Source organism: Manihot esculenta, chromosome 4, assembly GCF_001659605.2.
Source record: "Manihot esculenta cultivar AM560-2 chromosome 4, M.esculenta_v8, whole genome shotgun sequence".
In the NCBI taxonomy this organism is placed as follows: domain Eukaryota; kingdom Viridiplantae; phylum Streptophyta; class Magnoliopsida; order Malpighiales; family Euphorbiaceae; genus Manihot; species Manihot esculenta.
The window spans coordinates 25,000,789-25,011,749 of NC_035164.2; positions in this window are offsets into that span (position 1 = coordinate 25,000,789).

Below are 10,961 nucleotides of genomic sequence, written 5' to 3' on the forward strand. Positions count from 1 at the left end.
GTTTCTGAAGCAGGTAGCTCAGAAACAGCATGAGGACCCAGAGTTAGTGAAGATTGCCAGGACTGTTCAGTCGGGCAAGGACAGTTAATTCAGATTTGACAGTAAGGGGATCCTCCGCTATGGGAGTCGATTGTGTGTACCAGATGACATAGGGCTAAAAGGAGACATTATGAGGGAGGCTCATAATGCGAGATACAGCGTTCACCCCGGAGCCACCAAGATGTATCAAGATCTGAAGAAAGTTTATTGGTGGCCAGCGATGAAGAAAGAAGTGGCACAGTTTGTGTCAGCCTGCGAAGTGTGTCAGAGGGTGAAGCTGGAACATCAGAAGCCGGCTGGAATGCTTAACCCGCTACCTATTCCAGAGTGGAAATGGGAGAATATAGCTATGGACTTCGTAGTGGGGTTACTGGCGACGTCCAACAGATTGGACTCCATATGGGTGATTGTGGATGGACTCACCAAATATGCTCACTTCATCCCTGTCAGGAGTGGTTATTCTGTGGACAAGTTGGCGCAGGTGTATGTAGAAGAGATCGTCAGGCTGCATGGGGTTCCTGTTTCAATAGTGTCCGATAGAGGAACCCAGTTCACCTCCAGGTTTTGGCGGAGTCTGCAGAATGCCATGGGTACCAGGTTGGATTTCAGTACTGCCTTCCACCCCCAGACTGACGAACAGTCAGAAAGGACCATCCAGACTATCGAGGATATGCTTAGAATGTGTGTGCTAGACTTTGGCGGTTCTTGGAGGCAACATCTACCTTTGGTGGAGTTTGCCTACAATAACAGTCATCATGCTAGCATCGGGATGGCTCCATATGAGGCTTTGTATGGGAGGAAGTGCAGATCACCTGTTTGCTGGGAAGAGGTTGGAGAAAAGGCCTTGGCAGGGCCTGAGCTAGTAGAGATTACCAGCAGGGTGGTACCCATAATCAGAGAAAGAATCAAGACTGCTGCAAGCAGACAAAAGAGTTATGCAGACATCCGCAGACGTCAAGTAGAGTTTCAGGAGGGGGACCTGGTATTGCTCAAGGTGTCTCCTATGAAAGGAGTGGTTCGCTTTGGGAAGAAAGGTAAACTAGCCCCACGATACATCGGACCCTTTGAAATCTTGCAAAAGGTTGGGAATGTGTCGTACAAGCTGGATTTACCTGCTTCAATGGAAAGAATCCATCCGGTTTTTCATGTTTCAATGTTGAGGAAGTTTGTGTCAGATCCGAGCAAGGTTCTTAGTGAGCCTGATGTGGAGGTCCAAGAGGATCTCACCTATGTTGAACAGCCAGTACGGATCATAGACACCCAGATCAAAAAGCTAAGGAACAAGGAAATCCCGATGGTGAAAGTCCTGTGGAGCCACCACAATATGGAAGAATGCACTTGGGAGACACGAGAGTCCATGCTCCAGCAATACCCTTATCTTTTCTAAGGTTTGTTCCTTGTGAGTTTTATGTGCGTTGTATGTATGATATGTGTATGCCATGCTATGTGCTAGTTGAGGAACATTCGGGGACGAATGTTCTTAAGGGTGGGAGAATGTAATACCCGGCTAGACTCCGGTATCAGAATTCCTACCGTCCGATGGAATCTCGGATGTCGGAGACCTCTAGAAGGGTAAAACCATGTTTTCATAAAATATTTTAATGTATTTCATGATTTTAAGTAAAGAGAAAATGAGTTTTTGCATGAAAACAACCTTGGAGGAAAACCCAGGTTCGGCCGTCGAACCTCAAGTTCGGCCGCCGAACATGCAGGCATTTTGGGTGTGCCTTAGGCCCCCGAAGGCATAGGTTGAGGAAAGTCCAAGTTCGGCCGCCGAACATGGCATGCATGCGGAGGCACGTTCGGCCCCCGAACGTGGCCTGGCCAGCCACTATAAAAGGGTCCCTTAGCCGAAAACGGGCGAGCTTTTTCCCCATTTGCGGCCAAGGTGAGCTCTCTGCCGCCCCTCACCGATCTTGAGTTCTTTCCTTCAAATCTTTCACGATTTTCACAAGTTTTCATCTTGTTTTGAAGATACGGGTCCCGGCGGCCTTAAGCCGATCTGGATCCTAGCGCCGGTAGCGGTCCGATTTTCGGGTCGTTACAAAAATATAAGTGAAGAGTTGCTGTGGAAATTTTCTGAGCATTGAAGTGTTGTTTATTTAATATTTTAGGAAAAATTACCTAAAACTCTCTAAAACATTTTAAAAGTTTAAGGAGGGCCCATGACCCCCTTGGCCCTATGGTGGCTTTGCCACTGTAAAGTGATGTTAAGTCTTGGGAAAGTATTCAAGGGATTGAACTCTTGCTGTTTAACCGACTATTATGAGCCTTTTTTTTTTCTCTTTTGCACATGATATATTGATTTTTTCCAGAGAAATAAGACAGAGAAGTACTTATTTTCCCATTTTTTTTATACTTGTACGTCACATTCTGGAAAATATATTAATTTTCATAAATCTCATAACCTTACCAATAAAAAAACCCCAATTTAGCACAAAACCCTAATTGACTTTGTTTAAGATACATGAGAGGCTAGATAATAAGAAATATTTAGGCATCCCTACTTTATTGGGTCAATGTAAACAACAAACTGTAAAGTTAGTAGAACACCGAGTTAGAGCTACAATCATGAAGTAAAAGTTCCTCTCATAAGAGGGTTAGAGTGACTTTGATTCAATATGTATTGAATAGTTTAATATCCAATTTTTTGTGGGGGTGATGATGATTGTATTAAGATTAGATATGTTATTGTCAACCATGTAGAAGGTTTGGAGGTTTGGATTTCAAAGATTTGGAGAAGTTTAATCTTGCTTATTTGGCAAACCAATGTCAGCAACTTATCAATCAACCTATTAATCTATGGGCTTAGACTCTTAAGAGTTTGATTTTCTTCATTTATCTTTTTAGAGCTACAATAAAGAAGGTAATGTTCTTGAATTTGGTAGGGAACCGTTGTAGTTTAGGGTGTATATGATTATTGGAGATGGACAACAAACTATTCTATGGTCTAATCTATAGGTGCCTAGAGTTGTTAGTTTTAAGTTTTCTTGTTCAACTTTTTGTCCCCATCACGTTAATAAAGTGGTAGACGTTCAACTTTTTGTCCCCATCACGTTAATAGAGTGGTAGATTTGGTTGACCATTCTACTTACATTAGATATGATCTTTAGTATATAGCTTTGTGATAAAGGACTATTTAGACTCCGTCAGGAGTTTTAACCAATATCGTTTGGCTAAGACGAAATAAGAGAAAAGATAGGCTAGAAGACTAAAAGTCTTATTGAAATTTCTCAAAGATTGAAAAGTGAGTTTCTAATAGCCAAGGGAGGCTATTTATAATAGAAATAAAACCCTAATATGCAAAATTATGAAAATATCCAAAATATCCAAAAAAATAATTAAAATGCAAAATTGACCCCCTAAACGATGGAATTTCCATATCGAAGGCCTATGGCCCTTGTCACACTTTTGAAAGTCGTGCGTCTCGAAATTTCCTTTTCGAAAAGCTATCGTGAGTCTCTATCGGATGTCGGCAGCAAAAGTTAGGCCCGGTCCAAGTCTGCCGTAAAGTCCAAGGCTAATTGCTCCATATCATTCCCTTCCACTTGTAAAGAACTCGAAGTCGAGTTGTCATCAGCAGGGTAGTACTGAACTAGATCCGCCACGTTAAACGTCTTGGAAATTTTCATCTCATGTGGGAGTTCAAGAACATAGGCATTGTCATTAATTTTCTGAATGATCCGGAATGGACCAATCTTCTTGGTGTCAAGCTTTTTCTATCCTCCACCACGCTCCTTGCGTAAATACACCATAACTTGATCACCGACATTGAAGGATTTGAAATGCCTATGTTTATCAGCTGTAGCTTTATATTTATCATTGGCTTCTGTAAGGCATTGTTGTACTTGCTTGAAAACATCCACGTGCTGTTTTGCTAAGTTGCTTGCTGCAATACTATTGTGAGAACCTGTGGGAAGGGCAATAAGATCACTGTATGCGCTGGGACTTTCCTGTATACAACAGTAAACGGTGACATCTTTGCGGAGCTATGGACAACACTATTGTTAGCAAATTCTGCTTGGGCAAGAGCAAGATCCTAAGCAGTTTTCTTGTTACTGCAAATGCAGCGTAGAAGATTGCCAAGCGTGCAGTTTACCACTTCAGTTTGTCCATCAGTTTGGGGATGGGTAGCACTGCTGTATCGAAGTTCAGTTCCAAAACGTTTCCATAAAGTCACCCAGAAGTGAGCTAGAAACTTCACATCTCTGTCAGAAGTAATGGTCTTGGGGACACCATGTAAGCGAACAATCTCCTGAAAAAACAGTTTTGCCACATGAGAAGCATCATTAGTTTTCTTGCAGGGAATGAAATGCGCCATTTTGGAGAACCTGTCAACAACAACAAAAATGGAATCAGATCCACGTTGAGTACGTGGAAGACCAAGAACAAAATCCATAGACAAGTCCTCCCAAGGATGGGCTGGAATAGGCAGTGGAGTGTATAAGCCTGTATTATGCGAATGTCCCTTTTGAGTTTAACACACTAGGCACTTCTGAACCATCCGACCTGTATCCCTTTTTAATTGTGGCCAGTAAATCGCTCCTCCAATCCAGCAATAGTCTTGTCATGCCCCAAATGACCACTCAAACCTCCTCCATGGATCTCGCGAATCAGCTTTTCCCGCAAAGAAGATCGAGGAATGCATAACATGTTCTCCTTAAAAAGAAAGCCATCATGTATTAAGAACCCATCTGTAATACCCGGCTAGACTCCGGTATCGGAATTCCTACCGTCCGGTAGAATCTCGGGTGTCGGAGACCTCTAGAAGGGTAAAACCATGTTTTTATAAAATGTTTTAATGTGTTTTATGTTTTTAATCAAGAAAGAAAATGAGTTTTTGCATGAAAATAGCCTTGGAGGAAAACTCAGGTTCGGCCGCCGAACATGCATGCCTTCGGGAGCGCTTTAGGCCCCCGAAAGCATAAGTGAGGGAAGTCCAGGTTCGGCCGTCGAACATGGCATGCATGCGAAGGCACGTTCGGCTCCCGAATGTGGCCTGGCTAGCCACCTATAAAGGGGTCCCTTAGCCGAAAACGGGCGAGCTTTTCTCCCCATTTTCGGCCAAGGTGAGCTCTCCGCCGCCCCTCACCGATCTTGAGTTCCTTCCTTCAAATCTTTCACGATTTTCACTAGTTTTCACCTTGTTTTGAAGATTTTCGAGTATAAAGCGAGTTTTGGAGCTTTGAGGTTCAAGAAACTCAATCTCTCCCATCTCCGAGCTAGGGTCGTTTTCCTCTCGATCTTTAAGAGGTAAGGACCGATCTTGAGCTCACTATATGTTTTAAACAAGTTTTAAGTTGATTCATGGAGTAGAAATGCATGTTTAGGTTGTTTTGAGTTTATGGGTTTAATGTGTGGTTATGAGCAATGTGGGTATATTTGATGTGTTGTAGTTGGGGTTTAGGCTAGTTTGAGACCCCTATGAACTTGTATGCTTGATTGTGTATGATTGGGAGTGTTGTAGAATAGGTTTATGCACCTTTCTATCTACCCCTACCCTACCTACATGCCTTATCCACCTTTCTATCTACCCTACCCACAGTACCCAGCTTATCCACCCTCACCCTTCTATCCTAACCCAGCAAACCCCACCTCGGGGAATGCTGCACCCCCACCTCCACCACCTACAGAACCAGCAGCCCCAGTTGCTCAACCTTCTAGACCTAACTCAGCCGGTGGGAGCAAGGTGAAGATGACAGATTACCTTAAGCTGGATGCTCCCAAATACAAGTCAGGGGATGACCCCTTTGAGTACCTGAGGGTAGTGAAGACGATAGCGGACGAGCTAGGGGCAGACGACAGCAGGGCCATTCAGATGGCAGGGTTCACTTTAAAGTGCAAAAAGGCACGGGAATGGTTCAAGTGTTATGTTGACCCAAGACTAGACGACATGACATGGGAGGAATTTGCAAATGAGTTTGCTGGATGGGCTTTTCCAGACAGTTCCAGAGAACTGAAGATGATTGAGTTTGAGCAGCTGAGGCAGTCAGAACACATGAGTGTAGAGGAGTACACGGATAAATTCTTGGAGCTATTGCCTTTTTCAGGGCAAGCTCTAGATACAGATTCGAAGAAAGCCAAGAGATATGTTATGAAACTGCATTCTAGGTACTCCTCTTTAATTCAGTCAGTTGAGAGGGAAAGTTTCCACACTGTGGTGGATATGGCCCGAAGGATGGAGGCTAGTGCTATAATTGAGGGGTCAGTGAAGCAGTCAGTGACCCAGTCTTCAGGGGTTAAGACCCTAGGCAGAGGAGGGCTAGGTCCCTCTTCTCAGAGTTCAAGTAGCAAGAAGTGGAGTAACACCACCAAGAAGTCGAAGAAGAACAAGTTTTGGAGTAAGTTGAAATCCAGTCTGGGATTAGGCGGTGGCTCGAGCTCAGGCTCAGATGGTACAGAATGCCTAAGGTGTGGGAAGCCACACAAGGGAGTGTGTCGGGCTGGGACTAATGCATGTTTCAGATGTGGACAGGAGGGACACATGGCTCGGGAGTGTCCTAGAGCACCTTTTATGGGCCAGCCCCAGCAGACAGCTTCTGGTAGTGTGGCACAGCCAGCAGCTCCAGCCACAACTCAGGGCAGTGGCAGAGGTAGAGGGAGAGGGGCAACCTCTTCTTCTGGTTCCCGGGGTGAAGGTCCGTCAGCTCCAGCCAGGATCTTCACCATGACACAGCAGGAGGCTAACACATCCAACACCGTGGTGTCAGGTAATCTCATCATTGGGTGTTCTGATGTGTATGCTTTAATGGACCCGGGTGCATCTCATTCTTTTATTGCTCCGAGAGCCGTTGAGAGGTTGGGTCTGATAGTCTCTGGGTTAGAGTGTCCCCTATGGGTCAGTGGACCCAAGTGTGACCCGTCAGTGGCAGAGTCAGTCTGCCAGTACAGTCCAGTTTTTGTTGAGGGAAGATGCCTTTCTGCCGACCTTGTGGTTCTAGATTTGACAGATTTTGACGTCATTCTAGGGATGGATTGGCTATCTACCCATGGTGCTACCTTGGACTGCAGAGACAAGGTAGTCAGGTTTAGAGATCAGAACGGGTCAGAGGTCTTCTTCAAAGGAGACAAGAGGGGTACACCTAGAGGTCTGATATCAGCTCTTCAGGCTCGTAGGTTGCTTAGGAAGGGATGTCAGGGGTATTTGGCTCATGTGAGAGAGTTAGATAGTCAGGTCAGGGAGCCAGCCTCAGTGCCAGTTGTCAGAGAATTTCAGGATATTTTTCCAGAGGAGCTTCTAGGACTACCACCTGTTAGGGAGATAGAGTTTGAAATCGAATTAATGCCTGGAACTAGACCGATCTCTATTCCTCCCTACAGGATGGCTCCAGCTGAGTTGAAAGAATTGAAGGAACAGTTGCAAGAGCTGGTAGGAAAGGGCTTCATCCGACCGAGTACCTCACCTTGGGGTGCTCCAGTCTTATTTGTGAGAAAGAAGGATGGGTCCCTTAGACTTTGTATCGACTACAGGCAGTTGAACAAAGTCACTACCAAGAATAAGTACCCATTGCCAAGGATCGATGATCTATTCGACCAGCTAGCAGGAGCGGGTTGTTTCTCCAAAATAGATCTGAGATCTGGGTACCATCAACTGAGGATAAGAGAGGAAGATGTGCCAAAGACAGCTTTCAGGACTAGATATGGGCATTTTGAGTTCCTTGTTATGCCGTTCGGGTTAACCAATGCCCCTGCAGCATTCATGGATCTCATGAACAGAGTATTCAGCCAATACCTGGACCACTTTGTTATTGTCTTCATAGATGATATCTTAGTGTATTCCAGGAATGCAGAGGAGTATGCCCATCATCTGGGGTTAGTTCTACAGACCTTGAGGTAACATGGCTTGTATGCCAAGTTCTCCAAGTGTGAGTTCTGGCTGAGGAGCATCTCTTTCTTGGGGCATGTGGTATCAGAAAATGGAATAGAGGTAGACCCCAGGAAAGTGGAAGCTGTGACTAACTGGCCTAGACCCACCACAGTAACAGAGATCAAGAGCTTCTTGGGTTTGGCAAGTTACTACAGGAGGTTCGTTCAGGACTTCTCCAAGATAGCAGCTCCTATGACCAGACTGACTAAGAAGAACCAGAGGTTCGTGTGGACCGACCAGTGTGAAGAGAGCTTTGAGGAGCTCAAGAAGAGGTTGACTTCAGCACCGGTGTTAGCCCTGCCATCTAGTAATGAAGACTTCTCAATGTTTTGTGATGCGTCCCGTATGGGACTGGGTTGTGTGCTAATGCAGAATGAAAGGGTGATTGCTTATGCTTCTAGGCAGCTGAAGAAGCACGAGTTGAATTACCCTACACATGACCTAGAGATGGCAGCGGTAATCTTTGCGCTCAAGATGTAGAGGCATTAGCTTTATGGGATAAAATGTGAGATCTTCACAGATCATAAGAGCCTGCAGTACATCCTGAGTCAGAGAGAGCTGAATTTGAGACAGAGAAGATGGGTAGAACTGCTTAGTGACTATGATTGCAAAATACAGTACCATCCGGGTAAGGCGAACGTTGTGGCGGACGCCTTAAGCCGGAAATCACTTGGCAGTTTATCCCACATATCAGCAGAGAGGAGGCCGGTGGTGAAGGAGTTTTACAAGCTCATTAGTGAAGGTCTACAGTTGAAGTTGTCTGGTACAGGTGCTTTGATTGCCCAGATGAGAGTGGCACCCGTGTTTCTGGAGCAAGTAGCTCAGAAACAGCATGAGGACCCAGAGTTAGTGAAGATTGCCAGGACTGTTCAGTCAGGCAAAGATAGTGAGTTCAGATTCGACAGCAAGGGGATCCTCCGCTATGGGAGCAGACTATGTGTACTAGATGACATAGGGCTAAAGGGAGACATTATAAGAGAGGCTCATAATGCAAGATACAGCGTTCACCCCGGAGCCACCAAAATGTATCAAGATTTGAAGAAGGTGTATTGGTGAACAGCTATGAAGAGAGAAGTGATACAGTTCGTGTCAGCCTGCGAAGTGTGTCAGAGGGTGAAGCTGGAACATCAGAAGCTGGCTGGAATGCTTAACCCGCTACCTATTCCAGAGTGGAAATGGGAGAACATAGCTATGGACTTCGTAGTGGGGTTACTGGCGACGTCCAACAGATTGGATTCCATATGGGTGATTGTGGACAGACTCACCAAATCTGCTCACTTCATCCCTGTCAGGAGTGGCTATTCTGTGGACAAGTTGGCGCAGGTGTATGTTGATGAGGTTGTTAGGCTGCATGGGGTCCCTGTTTCTATAGTATCCGATCGAGGGCCCCAGTTCACCTCCAGGTTTTGGCGGAGTCTGCAGGATGCTATGGGTACAAGGTTGGATTTTTGCACTGCTTTCCATCCACAGACGTTCGGACAATCAGAGAGGACCATCCAGACAATAGAGGATATGCTCAGAATATGTGTGCTGGATTTTGGAGGTTCTTGGAGGCAGCATCTACCTTTGGTGGAGTTCGCCTACAATAACAGCCATCATGCCAGCATAGGGATGGCCCCATATGAAGCCTTGTATGGAAGGAAGTGCAGGTCACCTGTTTGCTGGGAAGAAGTTGGAGAAAAGGCCTTGGCAGGGCCTGAGCTAGTAGAGATCACCAGCAGGGTGGTACCCGCCATCAGAGAAAGGATCAAGATTGCTGCAAGCAGACAGAAAAGTTATGCAGATATCCGCAGAAGGCAAGTAGAGTTTCAGGAGGGGGATCTGGTATTGCTCAAGGTGTCTCCTATGAAAGGAGTGGTTCGCTTTGGGAAGAAAGGTAAACTAGCCCCACGATACATCGGACCCTTTGAAATCTTGCAAAAGATTGGAAATGTGTCGTACAAGCTGGATTTACCTGCTTCAATGGAAAGAATCCATCAGGTTTTCCATGTTTCCATGTTGAGGAAGTTTGTGTCAGATCCGGGCAATGTTCTTAGTGAGCCTGATGTGGAGATCCAAGAAGATCTCACTTATGTTGAGCAGCCAGTACGGATCATAGACACCCAGATTAGGAAGCTGAGAAACAAGGAAATCCCGATGGTGAAAGTCCTGTGGAACCACCACAATTTGGAAGAATGCACTTAGGAGACATGGGAGTCCATGCTCCAGCAGTACCCTTATCTCTTCTGAGGTTAGTTTTATGTGTGTTTTATGTGTATGATGTGTGTTATGCCTTGCTTGTACTAGTTGAGGAACATTCGGGGACGAATGTTCTTAAGGGAGGAGAATGTAATACCCGGCTAGACTCCGGTATCGGAATTCCTACCGTCCGGTGGAATCTCGAGTGTCGGAGACCTCTAGAAGGGTAAAACCATGTTTTTATAAAATGTTTTAATGTGTTTTATGCTTTTAATCAAGAAAGAAAATGAGTTTTTGCATGAAAATAGCCTTGGAGGAAAACTCAGGTCCGGCCGCTGAACATGCATGCCTTCGAGAGCGCTTTAGGCCCCCGAAAGCATAAGTGAGGGAAGTCTAGGTTCGGCCGCCGAACCTTATTGTAACGACCCAAAAATCGGACCGCTATCGACGCTAGGATCCAGGTCGGCATAAGGCCGCCGGGACCCGTAGTAAGCCTAACATTCAACCTGTGAACCTGTTTAATCCCATACATGATCAACAACATACATAAAAATTAAAACTTTTCTTTCATTCATTTTCTCATACACCAAACTCAACCTGTGCATGCACTGAACATAAACATAACCATAAACATTGACACCTCTTTGGGATCTCATCAATGCCCCAATGGGTGACATAACATGTGTTGAGTTGGTTTACATAAACATCATAAAACATCTAAGATCATGTATTAAAAGGGATAACAACATTCTATGGTCAAGCACACCTCTAACATCCATGAACATCATTACATTACATTTCTATACTGTACTTATACATGATTGTACTAAACATAATATCTCAACATTATTCATGTCCACACTATCTATTGCATAAC